General features: G+C 38.8%; 1 protein-coding gene across 1 annotated transcript in view; it reads right to left on the bottom strand.

Annotated features, from left to right (window-relative positions):
* The window catches only part of LOC141975625 (potassium voltage-gated channel subfamily KQT member 1-like), a 737650-nt gene that overhangs the window by 664158 nt on the left and 56950 nt on the right, over nucleotides 1–16542 (bottom strand). The window lies entirely within an intron of this gene.

The raw sequence follows: 16542 nt of genomic DNA, 5'->3' as shown, positions 1-16542 counted from the left end.
GAGTCAAGTTTTTTTTTTTAAATAAACTTCATGTTCTCACACACACACACACCGCTCTACATGCATACAAAAATGCAGAATCAGAGTTTACAAACTTCAAACCTCTTCTAGAATCATAAATTGTCCAATTCTCTCATCAACTCACTTGCATCTAATTACACATTCACTGAAATGAATGTGATCTGTTTTGTTAATAGATTCACGGATCCAAGGTTAGAAGGAACTATAGTGGTCATCTAGTCCAGGGGTCTCCAAACTACGGCCTGCGGGCCAGATCCGTCCTGGGGCTTCCATTTGTCTGGCCCTCCAACCAACAGGGGAAAAGCGAACAGCTGAGTAGGCACGTCGAGCAGGCAGGGGGAGGGGCTGCCGGCAGCAGCTCACGTGGGTGGGGGGGTGTAGCTCAGCTGAGCTGTGCGGAGGGGTGAGTGCCCCTGGGAGCCAGTCTCTCCCCAAAAGGGGAGCCAACTTAGGGGAGAGTTGGTGCTGCAGCCAAGCAGGCACAGACCCCTGCCTTAGAGTAAAAATACAAGTCAGATGCTTAATTACATCTCCAATAAATGCAGTAAAGAAGATGGAAATTAACAATTTCATGATGGTTAAATTTTAAATACAGCACTAATAGAACCAAACAGTCCCAACAAACAATGGGAACCTGGAGCTTCTCTTACCAAAAGTACAGCCAAAACTTTCAATCCTTTGTCATTTTCTTCAGCAGAGCAGGCATGCCTAGCAGACACAGGGAGAAGGGAGCAGGCACAGGGCAGAGCAGACCCAAAAAGGGGAGCCAACTTACAGTACCTGCATCGATTAACTTTTATACCTGATTTAGAATTTAATGGAACACTGACACAGTAGAGTAGTGTTTTTTTAAACAATTTTGCATATATTTAATTTCTCTCACAGTTGCTTAGGTCCACAAAGCCCTTTCAAAAATTTAATATGTCCCTTGTCTCAAAGTTTGGAGACCCTTGATCTAGTCTGACATCCTGTCTAACACAAGCCATAGAACTTCCCCAAAATAATTCCGAGGGCATATCTTTTAGAAAAACAACCAATCTTGATTTAAAAATCATTAGTGATGGAGAATCCACCATGACCTTTGGTAAATTGTTCCGATGATTAGTTACTCACTTTAAAATTGATGCCATATTTCTAGTCTGGATTTGTCTAGCTTCAGCTTGCATTCGTTGAATCATGTTACATCTGTCTTTGCTAGATTGAAGAGTATCAAATATTTGTTCCCCACATACGTACTCAGAGATTAATCAAGTCAACCTATTAATATATTAATCAACCTATAATCTTTTTTGATAAACTAAATAGATCCATGGAACTCAGTCTATCACTATGAAGCATGTTTTCTAATCCTTCAGTTATTGTCATGGTTCTTCACTGAACTCTCCCCAATTTATCATCATCTTTCTTGGATTATGGATACAGTATTCCCCCAATGGTCGCACCAGACCAAATACATAAGTAAAACAAACTCTACTCCTACTCAGGATTCCCCCGTTGATTCATCCAAGGACTGTGCCATTCCTTTTGGCCACAGTGTTTCACTGGCAGCTCATGTTCAGCTGATTTTGCACCACAACCCCCAAATCTTTTTCAGAGTCACAGCTTCCCAGTATAGTATGGTCTACATTCTTTGTTCCTAGATGTATATATTTACATTTAGCCATATTAAAAACATATATTGTTTGCTTCTACCAGTTTACCAAGGCATCTACACCACTTTGTATTTGTCACCTGTTCTCTTCATTATGTACCACTCCCCCAATTTGGGTGTCATTTACAAACTTTGTGATGATTTTATGTTTTCTTCCAAGTATTTAATAAAAGAAAATGTTCACTAGTGTAGGGTCAAGAACCCATCCCTGTGGGACCCCACTAGAATCAGGAAATTTCCCAATTCCTCAACTACATGTTGAGACCTATCCGTTAGCCAGCTTTTAATCCATTGGCTGTGTGCCATGTTAATTTTATAACTTTCTAGGTTTTTTTCATCAAAATATCATGGAGTACCAACTCAAGTTTTGCATTGAATGTGTTACTTTTACATTACATGTCAACTAGCATCACATGCTAGAATGCCCACTATTACTAAATAGTAAAGACCAATAGGATAACCACTGTGTTAAAGCACGTGAATCTTGGCAACCTTCCTTCAAGTGAAGAGGGCTGAATACAGATTCTTGCAGAGCCTACCAATGCTATCCCTACCACCAGCCAAACGTGTTCTCTTGAGTATAATGGGAATGCATCCTACTTCTCTAACCCCACAGGCTGAGCTGGTGGGGTAGTAGGAGCAGACTCAACTAGGAGAGCATTTGGGAACTGCCGCATTCCCCATCTTCACACCTGGAATGGGATTTATCTCTCTGAACAATGCCTATTCATCCTTAGAATTCCTCATAATCAAAGTATTTTCGAGGATGAAAGGTGAGTAAAAGAGGGATTATGTAAGCCTACTAATTATGATTGAGTTGTTAACTTTGGAATCAGACCCCCAGGATAAGGATTGTCACAGCAACTCATAACAAGAAAAGATGTGCCATATAATTGCAACATAAAAGTATGTCTCTTCCCTCCCAACCCCCATGAAAATGTAGGCTTTTCTGACTCAGACTTAAAGGATATCATTACCAGTGGAAGAATTATTGACAAGAACAGTGAGGTAGAATTGCCGTGTCCAGTTACGCTAAGTATTTGCTAGCATAGAAAACGCTATGCACAAGAGAAATGCTGAGGAAACAAAGGACTTATAGTTGTGAGATTTTTCCCTAATGGGAAAAATGGGCAATATCACCATGCAGGCCTTTTACTGGGAAACAGAGCGCATATCTAACAAAGCAAAAACTCCTAAGGACAGATCCCTCAAAACTGATCAATTAATCTCTGTCCTCTCCTTTATCTTACTACTTCATTGTTTGTATGCAATTGATTTGCTAATTCAAACAGAACGGGGTTCTCAAATTTGCTAGAAGAGAGAATGGAAGTTTGACAGCTCTTTACTCACTTTCAAGAACTGATAGAATCATCAGAATTTGCATTAGCCTTGTACGGTCTGCTTAATTACTGCTCTCTGCTGAAGTCAGTATCAACACTTACAATAACTACAAGTCTGTCTCATTTTGTTTTGGAAACCAAAATTATAGTATGTCCTAGACACTTTATCAAGACAAAGGACATTCTAATTAATTGTATCTGAAAGATACAGTTCTCAGTTCTTAAGTAATTCTAACCTATTGTGTCAAGTACACCCAGAAAAAAAAATCAAGATACATTAAAAACATTCAAGCTTTAGCACTATGAAACTGTATACAACATATTTAAAAGATTGTGAACATGCTGATATGAGGATAGACTGAAAAGGAAAGACAAGGCAAATAGCTTCCAACAGTTTACAGTCCAAAACTCAAATTAGAAACTTTTGGAGGAAGGTCACCAACTTTTATGATATACTAGGTTTGGCTGTCCTGCTAGATTATGACCAAATAAGACTCCTTGCAGCAGTAAGATGAACATCATGTAAATGAAGGCATGTAAATGAAATTTATAGCTCAGAATTCACAATACCTCCCAATATGGTTAAAGATACACCAGAGAAGCAGCTGAAGGGAATGAATGCAGCTGAAGCGATTAAAGTGCACACATGAAAAAGGCAAGTATTTTCTCAGCTGCAGCTGTGTTTTAGGAGGAGAGTATACACAATGCTCTCTTCACTCTTTTTACTGGCATATTTAGGTGCTCGAGTAAAAGGAGGAAGCAGGATGGCTAAATGAATAGCGTGCTCATGAAGATTCAATCAAGGAATGTCAGCTCAAAACAATGAAGCCTCAGAAGCAAGCATAGTGGTTTAATAGTCCCAATGTTTGCACACGTGCGCTTATGTCCGAAATTTAATCTGATAACCTGTCTTCAAGGTTTTCTCGTCCTTAGAGTTGAAAATGTCAGGTTAACAACCTGCTTCATTTAAATGAATGCTCAAAGGCAATGAAAGTCAACCAGCACTGAGCATGTACACTTCTCATCCTAAATCTCACTGTTATAAACTATAGAGATTAAATCTGAAACTAGCTGGCTGAAAATTTGCATCACATGGAAGAAAAAGCCATGCAGATTTTCTGTACCTCCTATATAATCAGCTCATTTTGCTTTGAACAACATTTATTTGTTTTACATATGATTGATATGCTTAATAGAAAAGATGGTCATCGTCTACGTTTAACAAATCCATTACAAAGAAACAGCACTGACTAAATATTTTAGAGCACTTGTGACATATCCAAAATTTGCCGATGTGACACCAGGAGTACTTGTCTGGTCCTCTAGTTTATCAACACATTCTATTTACTACAGAAGATGGAATTTTAATCTGGCTAATGAGGGAAGTGACAACTCTATACTCTGCTCCACTATCCAGATACGTTGTCATTGAAGTCTGGAATTCATCCGTCAGGGTGTTGCATAGAAAGTTTTAGCTCCTTAAACACACTTAGGTGGATGGGACACTGTCTAGAGTACAGCTGAATACATTCTGACCTACTGTGAATATAGCAGTACTTAAAACACAACAAGGACTGTAAGATGCACTGAAGAGCAACCTTAAAATCCAACTTGCAAGAAACCACGAATTTGGTCAAGATAGTATTGCCAGGAGATAGAAGTCCTTTATTTATTCATAGACCCAGGCAGCAATGCAAAATTCCTCAAGTTAACCCACCTACATGCCTCAGTCCTGACCGGGGGGGCTACCTCTAGCTGGAAGGAAAAAAAGAGTATAGTCTTGCTTTTCAATGGCATCTATCCAAAGTGAATACCACCTTCTGAATTATAATCAATCATATAATCTTTCTTAATCTCTCAATTTGGGAGGCTCAGAGCAGTGTGGGTTTCAGTTTTTTCTGCCCCCCCCCCTCATTCCCAACTAAATAAAAAAAAATCCCCTGGGCCAAATCTTGAGGTCTTAAAGCAAGCAAACTCCCTCTGATCTGAATGGGAGTTAACCAGGGTAGGAATCTGAGAAAGAATGGCATGATTTGGTCCTTTGTTAATAACTCCCCAGTAACATTTTCTATTTCACAATGACAGGTTTCAGAGTAGCAGCCATGTTAGTCCGTATTTGCAAAAAGAAAAGGAGTACTTGTGGCACCTTAGAGACTAACCAATTTATTTGAGCATAAGCTTTCGTGAGCTACAGCTCAGCTCACGAAAGCTTATGCTCAAATAAATTGGTTAGTCTAAGGTGCCACAAGTACTCCTCTTCTTATTTCACAATGGTTGTTTTCTGTTTGAGTGAATTGTAGAACACATTGCAATTAGCCTACAGAACAAATTCTGTTCTGTACTAAATCCATGTGTTTGATGACCATTCCATATCTGTAAAGGCAGTGGCTGTTAAACAACCAACATAGGGCAAGACTTGAGTAGGTGGACTGGATCCACCAAAGCTGAGAGGAACTTGCTATATCATATTTTCCTAAGTTGTAGGATGCATTAAAAAAAAATCTATTTTAAGGTCTATTTTCTAATACTCTCCTAAAAGGCCCACATAAAATGCAGCCATACAGATCCAAGAACAAGCTGTCTGGTGATTTTTTCTGCCTACACCACAAAAGTTGTAGTGAAAGTTAAAAATAAGTTTAGAAGATAATAGAAGCACTTGGTATTTTATTTAGATTTATCCTGCATAAAGAGTGCAAACATACCTTGTATGCCAATAGGGTCTCTTCTCCAGCATAAGAGAAATTACTTGTTTTTCCTGTGGACAGGTTCATCTGTCCATTTCTAAAAGGCATGGACACCTAATTAACACCTTACGCAAGTGAAATACCTTTCATAAAGTAGCACTCCAGGTTATGGAAGCTATCCTATATGTCTTACTCTGGCAAAACTGTCACTGTTCCCTCAGTAAGGGCTGCAGGATGAGGCCCATGAATTCAGTGTGCTAGACAACGCACTTCTCTCTATTGCATGCACCATGCCCTGGGGTCAGATAAATGTAGCAAGGCATTGATTTGCAGAAACATTGATGAAAAGAGAATATTAAAACACACCAACTTCTGCTTTTTGGAATTTATTCCTGGAAAAAGCTACATTAAGAAAATTCAGATTGCACCATTAAGCAAACAGAACTCAGGAAGCAACAAACGAAAGGTTGCACTTGACCTCACTAGCACAGATTCATGACGACAGTCTTGAATGACACGGTTATATAGCTGAAGTCATGCAAGTGGGTGAGGGTCGCTAGAAAAAAGGGAGATGAGACCGAGATAAATATACAGAGTAGCGCTCGGTACTGGAGAATGCTGCATCACATGTATCTAACTGGAGAAAAGCTGTATGAAATCAATGATTTAGAGAAAAATATCATAAAATATAAAATCTGTCATGTGGAACTACTGCACCAGACATCACGGTCCCACACTCCTCAAACTGTCCACAGCAGGGAGCCCACCTCTGCAAACCTTAGAAAGATGTTGCCTTTGAAGCCTCAAGTTATATACTGGCTCTAGCAAAATTTAGACAAACTCTTTGAATAAAATGTCTACCATATAAACTTAGACATGACACAAGGAAAGAATAGCAACAAACAGTGAAAATGGGGTGGGGGGTCATGGAAAAGATGGTTTAGAGCTTTGTTCCGTTTCTTATGCACCCTTCCTCATTATTTCACTTATATACCGTTCTAGATTTTGGTTGCCGCTGTGAGACTAAGTTTACTATTTTGAACTATTCTTTATGGTTGTAGCATTGGGTGGCAATGGATAGGGATAAAGGAGGTGAGAGGAGAAGCTGAAGCACAACAGATGAAGAGGGAATGATAAAGCTTGGAGAGACGGGAATGGTTAAAAGGCTGATGGAAGAAGTTAGAAGTAAGTCAGCAAACTAAGATGGCATGGTGAAAGGCAGCCAAAATTTGACAGGACTGACAACCCTGAATGAAGAAGATCAAAAGGTGGAATGATCAATTACATGTTTAAAACATAATCAAATAAAACAAGACTGTTGTGTATAGTAAGAAAAAAAAGTCAAACAATGAGTTACTGTCTATACAACTAAAATTATATAAGCATCTAGTATCCAAGTGACAAGAGAACACAATGCCAGGAAGGCTGAGCCAAGTGAACATCATGAGACTACATATTTATCCATTCAGATACTGTGGTGATGAGCACCATTAAGTATCTGAGTGACTCAAAATCTCTAATGTATTTATTCTCACAGTACCCAGTGAGGTAGTGAAGTACTATTATCCCCAATTTACAAATGGTAAACAGGCACAGAGAGGCTAAATGACTTGCCAAGGATCACAGTCTGTGGCAGAGCAGAAAATTGAACCCAGGTCTCCCACAGCCCAAAGTAGCACCCTAGCCATGGGATGATCCTTCCTCTCTAGATGCAGGAGAGCATGGTGTGATGCTGCTGCTGCTGCTCTTCAGTGAGCAGCCTCCAGGGGAGCACAGGACTCCTAAGGACTGCCTCCACTAGGCAAAGTTGACAGCAGTGATGGGCATTATCTGTGTAGTATCTGGACATCTTCCACATAAAATGGATTTCATGGACACTCTGGCTTGTGAGTTTTTACCTCCCAAAAGCAACAGAGCCAGAGTGTCCATGAAATCCACATTGCTATAGCTAATCAAGTTTATGTGGCTGATGCTCAGACACTACAGGGATAAGCAGGAGTACAAGACTAAGACAGACAAAAATGGTTAAATACTTAAAAAAAAAAAACTTTACTAAAAATAGATGTTAAACTTTAGGTTGACAACAAACAGTAAATTTAAGTTTGAAAAGAGTTATTACAGAGTAATATAGCGGTAAAATATGAGCATCTCTTGACCATGAATAGAGGGGTCCGCCCACTCCAAAGTGCCCAATAAAAGTTGTTTACAAACATTTGGAAGTTAGGTCATAGGGCCCAGCTTAGAATGTGAATATAGCAATGATTTAAGTCCAGATGCCCATTTCAAACTAGAATGTATGTTACCAGTGAAGACCAAATTGTATTTCCTATCCCCATTTTAATTCAAACCACTATAGCATTAAACAGATGGCATATTACTAAAATTCTTTTTTTTAATTGAACAAATACACTTGTGGATGCAAATATTATTTATCTCTCTCCTCTGAGCCAACAATTTTTATTTACTCAAAGAGTTCAATATCAAGGTGTTAAAATACCATTCACCTCAAGCTAATATATGAATTGACACATTTGCTTGTGTCAGAATACTGTATTTGTATTCAAAAAAGAATTTATTCACCTAAAACTATTCTTTGAAACAATATATAAATACTTGTTAAACAGCACGATTTTTGTATTTGCCCCTCTCCAGCAACACAAAAGGAAACTAGATATTCCTTTATTACATCGGGGGTGGGGGGGGGGTTTAAAATGATGATCTATGTGCATTGTAAATAACAATGGTGACCTCTTCTGGTAGAAATATATATGAAAATAGACCTTTGGTTTCCAGCAGCCAAAGCATTCAGTAGATTAACACTCAGAGTGATTGTTTGGAAATTAAACTGGGTCCATTTAACAGCTTATATTTGTATAATATCACATCCATAAGGATCTCAATGCAATTTACATATTTACAGTTTACACAAACTATTAGAATACACAGATCTCTCTACTCCCCTCTTTTCTCTGCCCTTCAAATGAAATACGGAGGTAGTTTATTACATAATAAACCTACACAGAGGAAATGAATGCAGATGAAAATGAAGGGGGTTGGATGGATGGTATTATGCTTCCCACATTCAAAAAGAATAAAATGTGTATTTCCATTGTAGAGCACTTATTTCCAATTAAGGAAAAACAACAAAAAACAGGTCCTGATCCTGCAAGCTACTCTGCACAGGCTGAGTCCACACCCACACAGAGTCCCATTGAAGTCAGAGGAGCTCTGCAGTCTGTTCACACAGAGCAGGATTAGGCCATAACATCTCCATGACAGAGACAGATCTCAAGAGCACAGAATGACTCATTAATGTTCTGTATCTGAAATAAAAACACAAGGTAACAGACACCACATCGCTACCCCTGAAGAAAATAGGAGTCTCCTAGAAATGACAGTGCCGTTAAGGCAGAATCACAACTTCTTGGAGTTACAGGATTAGATACACCCCGGAAAAAAACCTCACCTACCCTATCGCCCCCTACATTTTTTGACATGCGATTATTAAAACCATGGGATGACAAGGAAATATATTTTTTCATAAGGAAAATGAAGTTTGCGCATGAGTCAAATTCTCAGTTTAAAAAAAAAATTGTTGGCCAAGCCCCCTCTCATGGACACTTCTGATGGCGTAAAGTAACTCTCCAGAAATTTTAGTTCTTTGCAAGAGAACTGCCCATCAGCTACCAAGTCCCTAAAATAGGAGTAACTTCTACCTCCATGCACTTCTGCAAAGTCTGCTCTGAAATGGAATAATTTCCTTCCTTACTCCCACTACTGCCATTCTTTCCTCCAAATCTCCTTTACCACCCAATACCACCACCCCGCAACCCAACATTTCCAGCATGGCCAGCCACAAGAAATCATCAGCGAGACTTTTCAGTTTTCAAAGCTCTTTCCCAGCATGGATAATTTAGATAGTTATAGGCTTAATTTTATTCTACATAAATAAATTAAAATTTTGGGAGTTTTTTTTAAAATATGAAAAAGTTTGTAATTGAGACAACAGACAAATGAGGCTAAAAAAGTGGACACAGGCACATTCCACACAAGCCATGGTATATAAAATATTTTCATTTTCTGGGTGCAATAATTTAAGAAGTGCCGGAATATTTTCTCTGTGACTTTTAATTAACACCACTAAATATAAAAACAAACAGCAGTCACTGTGTTACCATGATCACACTATCAAGATCATTTCAACATAGCTTTGTGAAGCAATGACTACCCTAGAACGCTGAGACCTATTTTGCTTTTGAACTACCACCTTGTCGATATTTATGGCTGAAAGCTTTAACTTGATCATACTGTAGGAACCATGAATCGTCACGCAAGTTCAGTGCCTTATGGGAAGAGGAAATGGATAAAGAGGGAAAAGGGCTTAAATTACTAGAGTAAATCAGATTTTTAAAAGAATCACAGAATTTAGAAAAGAGGTACCTATTACAAGTGATTGTAGACATTAAAAGCAAAATGAAACAGCTCAGTAAGCAACATTTCAGTAGGGGAAGAAACTATTGTCAAACTTTCACAATGAAATCAAATTAAACAGTAGAAAAGTTTAGCAGAATTTTTTTTTTATCTTGACAGGAGAAACTGGATGGAACTTTGCAAAACATTGGATAATGAAAACTTAGAGCTGACCCACGGTAGAAATCAAGTGCAATGGCAGACAGAGTATACAAAATTGGATATACATTTTTAAAAACAGCAAATGTAGTGAGACTTCCTAATTATTTCCCTAAGGAAAGTTTACTACAAGAGTAAAAACCATGATCATTCTTTTTGAAGAGGAAATTATCTGTATTTTTAATTATCTATCACCAAGCCAGATATAGAAGAAAAGCATGAAGACATTATTGGAGCACTAAAATGGGAAATTTGAAATACATGGAGTTTCCATGTTAAAAACAAATTATGAACTCTAAAAAACAAACTTTAGAATAAAAACTTCATAGAAAGCATGTTCATGCTGGAAGTAACTAGGATTATACTAGAATTAGGTGGGCAATAAGGAAAAAGGACAACAAATTGCACTAACACATAGCTGTAATGCTCTATGATTGAAGATGACCATTTATATCATTGATATTTACTGTTATACAATTGCAACAAATCTTGCATAAAGTTTTTCCATGTAAGGTGTCAATGGAAAAGTTACAATTTATCAAGTCTGATTAACCTGGTTAAATCCATGCATCATCTTTGTATCTAAAGTTATGAATACTGGCTTTGATTTGTACCTCAAACATGTATTGTGTGTCTGGGGTGACACTCCCCAGATAGATTTACATCAGGGCTACACAGCTATGTGTTGATGGCCCATTAAGGACACAACTCTGACAATGGGCCGTTGAAGACACTCATCCCATCCAGACAGCTCTTCTGGAGGATGAACTTCCCCAAAACTTGAGGTCTGAGGTGTTGGGTTCAGACCCATCTCTAATTATAAATACTTGTAGGGGCTGAGGACATGCAGGACAAAGTACAGCCAATGGAAATAAAGGGATGATGTTCTGTGACATGTTACCATACTGCACCAAATTTGGGATCTTGCACTTTTTACATTGCCGTATGTGTCGTCATCATGTTGTGGTGCACTGTAACTGTCATAATGAAGACAGAAGTTGATTTATCATGCAAAATATCATCAACTCAGGGGCACAGCAAATGCAAGACAAATCATCCAGAAATAGGAACTACTGTGCTTATTTCTAGGGAAGACCTGTTCTTCTCCCATCTTCCCAACTCACCCTGATTATCCATTCTCTTATATATGCCTATATATCCTATATTCCAGAGTGGGATTTTCAAAAGCATTCACCTGTTGGCTCATCTCTGCTGTTAGTGACATCTATGGTAAAACTCCTATTGACCTCAACAGGAACATTATTGGACGAAAGTAGGGTGCTTTTGAAAGTCAGCAAGTGTTTTATTTTTATACTTTCAGGTCTATAGACTTAAGTATAATAGAACATTTGGAATCCTTGGCACAGAAATATCTCAAGTGAAAAGTATTCATTAAAAAAAGTGACTCGACCATGAAAAGTCAAAGTAAAAATGACACCTCCTTAACATATCTGATCCCTACGAATATAAGAACATCCATATTGGGTTCATCTAGCCCAGTAACTGGTCTTCTAACACAGTGGCCAATGTCAGGTGCCCCAGAACAGGTAATCAAGTGATCCATCCCCTGTCGCCCATTCCCAGCTTCAGGCAAACAGAGGCTAGGGACACCATCCCAGCCCATCCTGGCTAAGAGCTATTGATGGACCTATCCTCCATGAATTTATCTAGTTCTTTTTTTAACCCTGTTATAGTCTTGGTCTTCACAACATCCTCTGGCAAAGAGTTCCACAGACTGACTGTGCATTGTGTGAAGAAATATTTCCTTTTGTTTGTTTTAAACCTGCTGCCTATTGATTTCATTTGGTGAGCCCTCGTTCTTCTATTATGAGCAGGAGTAAACAACACTATCTTATTTTCTCCACACCAGTCATGATTTTATAGGCCTCAATCATACCCCCCCCACTTAGTCATCTCTTCTCCAAGCTGAAGAGTCCAAATCTTAATCTCTCCTCATACGGAAGTTGTTCCATACCCCTAATCATTTTTGCTGCCCTTTTCTGAACCTTTTCCAAGTCCAATACGTCTTTTTTGAGATGGGGTGACCACATCTGCACGTGGTATTCAAGATGTGGGCGTACCATGGATCTATATATAGGCAATATGACATTTTCTGTCTTATTATCTATCCCATTCCTAATGATTCCCAACATTCTGTTCGCTTTTTTGACTGCCGCTGCAGATTGAGTGGGTGTTCCAGAGAACTATCCACAATGACTCCAAGATCTCTCTCGAGCGGTAACAGCGAATTTAGACCCCATCATTTTATATGTATAGTTGGGATTATGTTTTCCAATGTGCATTACTTTATTTATCAACATTGAATGTCACCTGCCATTTTGTTGCACAGTCACCCAGTTTTGTGAGAACCTTTTGTAGCTCTTCACAGTCTGTTTGGGACTTAACTATCTTGAGTAGTTTTGTATCATCTGCAAATGTTGCCACCTCACTGTTTAACCCTTTTTCCAGATCATTTATGAATATGTTGAATAGTACTGGTCTCAGTGCAGACCCCTGGGGGACACCCCTATCTACCTCTCTCCATTCTGAGAACTGACCATTTATTCCTACCCTTTGTTTCCTATCTTTTAACCAGTTGCCAGTCCATGAGAGGACCTTCCCTCTTATCCCATGACAGTTTACTTTACTTAAGAGCCTTTGGTGAGGGACCTTGTCAAAGGCTTTCTGAAAATCTAGAGTACACTATATCCACTGAATCCCCCTTGTCCACATGCTTGTTGACCCCCTCAAAAAAGTCTAGTAGATTCGTGAGGTATTATTTCCCTTTACAAAAACCATGTTGACTCTTTCCCAAATTATGTGCAACTATGTCTGACAATTCTGTTTTTAAGTATAGTTTCAACCAGTTTGCCTGGTACTGAAGTCAGATTTACTGGTCTGTAATTGCCGGGATCACCTCTGGAGCCCTTTTTAAAAACTGACGTCACATTAGCTATCCTTCAGTCATCTGGTAGAGAAACTGATTTAAAAGGCTAGGTTACAAACTACAATTAGTAGCTCTGCAATTTCACATTTGAATTCTCTCAGAACTCTTGGGTGAATACCCTCTGGTCTGGTGACTTATTACTGTTTAGTTTATCAATTTGTTCCAAAACCTCCTCTACCGAGACCTCAATCTGGGACACTTCCTCAGATCTGGCACCCAAAAAGAATGGCTCAGGTTTGGGAATCTCCCTCACATACTCAGCAGTGAAGACCGATGCTAAGAATTCATTTAGTTTCTCTGCAATGGCCTTATCCTTGAGTGCTCCTTTAGCATCTCTACTGTCCAGTGGCTGCACTCGTTGTTTAGCAGGCTTCCTGCTTCTGATGTACTTAACATTTTTTTTTGCTATTACTTTGAGTCTTTGGCTAGGTGTTCAGATTATTTTTTGGCCTTCCTAATTATATTTTTACACTTCATTTGCCAGAGTTTATGCTCCTTTCTATTTTGCTCATTAGGATTAGACTTCCACTTTTTAAAGGATGCCTTTTTGCCTCTCACTGCTTCTTTTACTTTCTTGTTCAGCTACAGTGGCATTTTTTGGGGTTATTTTACTATGTTTTTTAATTTGGGATATACATTTAAGTTGAGCCTTTATTATGATGTCTTTAAAAAGTTTCCATGCAGCTTGCAGAGATTTCACTTTTGGCACTGTACCTTTTAATTTCTGTTTAACTAACTTCCTCATTTTTGTGTAGTTCCTTTTTCTGAAATGAAATGCTACAGTGTTGGGCTGCTGTGGTGTTTTTAACCACCGCAGGGATGTTAAATTTAATTATATTAAGGTCACTATTACCAAGCGCTCCAGCTATATTCACCTCTTGGACCAGATCCTGTGCTCCACTTAGGACTAAAACTACTTCTCCTATTATGGGTTCCAGGACTAGCTGCTCCAAGAAGCAGTCATTTAAGATGTCAAGAAACTTTATCTCTGCATCCCGTCCTGAGGTGACATGTATCCAGTCAATATGGGAATAGCTGAAATCCCCCATTATTATTATTATTATTATTGAGTTTTTTTATTTTTATAGCTTCTCTAATCTCCCTGAGTATTTTGCAGTCACTATCACCATCCTGGTCAGGTGATCAGCAATATAACTCTATTGCTATATTCTTACGATTCAAGCATGGAATTACTATCTATCGAGATTCTATTGTATAATTTGGTTCATTTCAGATTTACACTTCATTTGATTAAATGCTTTCTTTCACATCTACAGCCACTCCCACACCACCATGACCTGTTCTGTCCTTCCAATATATTTTGTACCCTGGTATTACTTACTGTGTCCCATTGAATATCCTTATTCCACCAAGTTTGTGATGCTTATTACATCAACATCCTCATTTAATATGAGGCACTCTAGTTCACCCATCTTATTATTTAGACTTCTAGCATTTGTATATAAGCACTTCAAAAACTGGTCACTTTTTATCTGTCTGCCATTACGTGATGTAATTGAATGAGACTTCTTTTCACTTGACAGTTTCATCAGATCCTACCTGTACTTTATCGTCTTCATCCTCTGCCCCTTACTAGGACATAGAGAATCTCCAATAGCTCCTTCCCTAACAGAGGTCTCTGTCCAAACCACGTGCTCCTCCGCACTTGTTGGCTTTCCCCCAACACTTAGTTTAAAAACCGCTCTATGACCTTTTTAATGTTAAGTGCCAGCAATCTGGTTCCATTTTGGTTTAGGTGGAGCCCATCCTTCCTGTAGGTCCTTCTTTCCCAAAAGTTTCCCCAATTCCTAATAAATCTAAACCCCTCCTCCCTACACCATCGTCTCATCCATGCATTGAGACCCTGCAGTTCTCCCTGTCTAACTGGCCCTGTGCGTGGAACTGGGAGCATTTCAGAGAATGCTACAGGAGGTCCTGGACTTCCGTCTCTTACCTAGAAGCCTAAATACCCTGTGGGCATAAGTCACCTGGTGAATCAGAGAAATTTAGACATAAATATGGAACTGTACTATTTCAGTTTTACAGGTGCTTCTGTACAAATCTCACTGAAGCCAGACATATTGTGACTAGTCTCCTTGATAGACAAAGGTGAATGAATCATTGTGTCTCGTTGGCTGTTAGGGATTGGCCAATGAGATCAGATAAGTGCAAACCCCTTCTTTCCCACTTCCCCCACCCACCCCTCAAAAAAATCATTCATCCACAACATAAAGCTAAGCTAAACCAAACCATTATACAAAGTTGAAAAAAATTAGCTGTTTCTCTCACCTATTTTACATTTCTGTAGACCAGTGCGCTTCCAGATTTTTGATAGGGCCACTATCGAAGGTATCCAAGCCACCCAAAATTGGGTTTCGTGTACCACACCTGACCCAAAACAAGCATTAAATAGAAATCACACCAAAAGCACTGCTTCTGTGAGTTTTCCAGACTGATTTTGTAGGCTCAAGAGGTCCAGAGAATTTGGATAAACAACTGGACTTTTGCATGCTTATCTAAAAAAATCTGATCCTCTAACACTTTTTGAAGTCCACTCATGAATTCTACATACCTTTTCTGTTCACCGTAAACTTGTTCTGATGTCACTGCCTTTGTGTTCTGGCTTGCTAAACAGCCAGAATAGGGCAAAGAATCAACAGCTAAGGTCCTACAATTTATCTTGCATAGCATGACCACAAACTAAGTTACCTCATCAAACAGAGGAGCTGGCAACAAGCTCATAAAAGCTAAGTGACATAAATATGCATCATATTGGTTGTTTGGAAAAGAGCTCCTTTTAAAAGAGAGGGCACATCTCCCTCAGCTGGCAGCAAACGGAAGCTCAAGACAAGCAATCTCACCAGTCCCAAAACCACAGAAGTGAAGTTAATACATTGTTAATCAGATGGAAAATTATGGCACGTGCCTGTCTTTTCCTGACTACCAGAGAGCAGAAATTCACTCCAAGCCCAAGCAAACACCACAAGTAGAGCTATTACTACGTTCTGTGAACCGTGCTTGTGTGATTAAATGATTTACAACTCAGCGACAGTTTTTTTCTGATATATCCCTGTCATCTTTTAGGATATAACTTTACATTCAACTTTGAAGACTTGCTTTAGGAGCAATTTGACACAAGTGTCTTAAGCACAGGAACATTATTTCCCCCCAGAATTAGGTTAAAATTGTTTCAGCTGCTTTTACTTGAAGCCTCCGACAATTTTAGTAAAAAGAAAAGGAGTACTTGTGGCACCTTAGAGTCTAACAAAT

The sequence above is a fragment of the Natator depressus genome, chromosome 1 (assembly GCF_965152275.1).
Source record: "Natator depressus isolate rNatDep1 chromosome 1, rNatDep2.hap1, whole genome shotgun sequence".
Classification (NCBI taxonomy): Eukaryota; Metazoa; Chordata; order Testudines; family Cheloniidae; genus Natator; species Natator depressus.
Note: the sequence above shows the minus strand (reverse complement) of the source record. Positions and strands in the feature narration are given on the sequence as shown.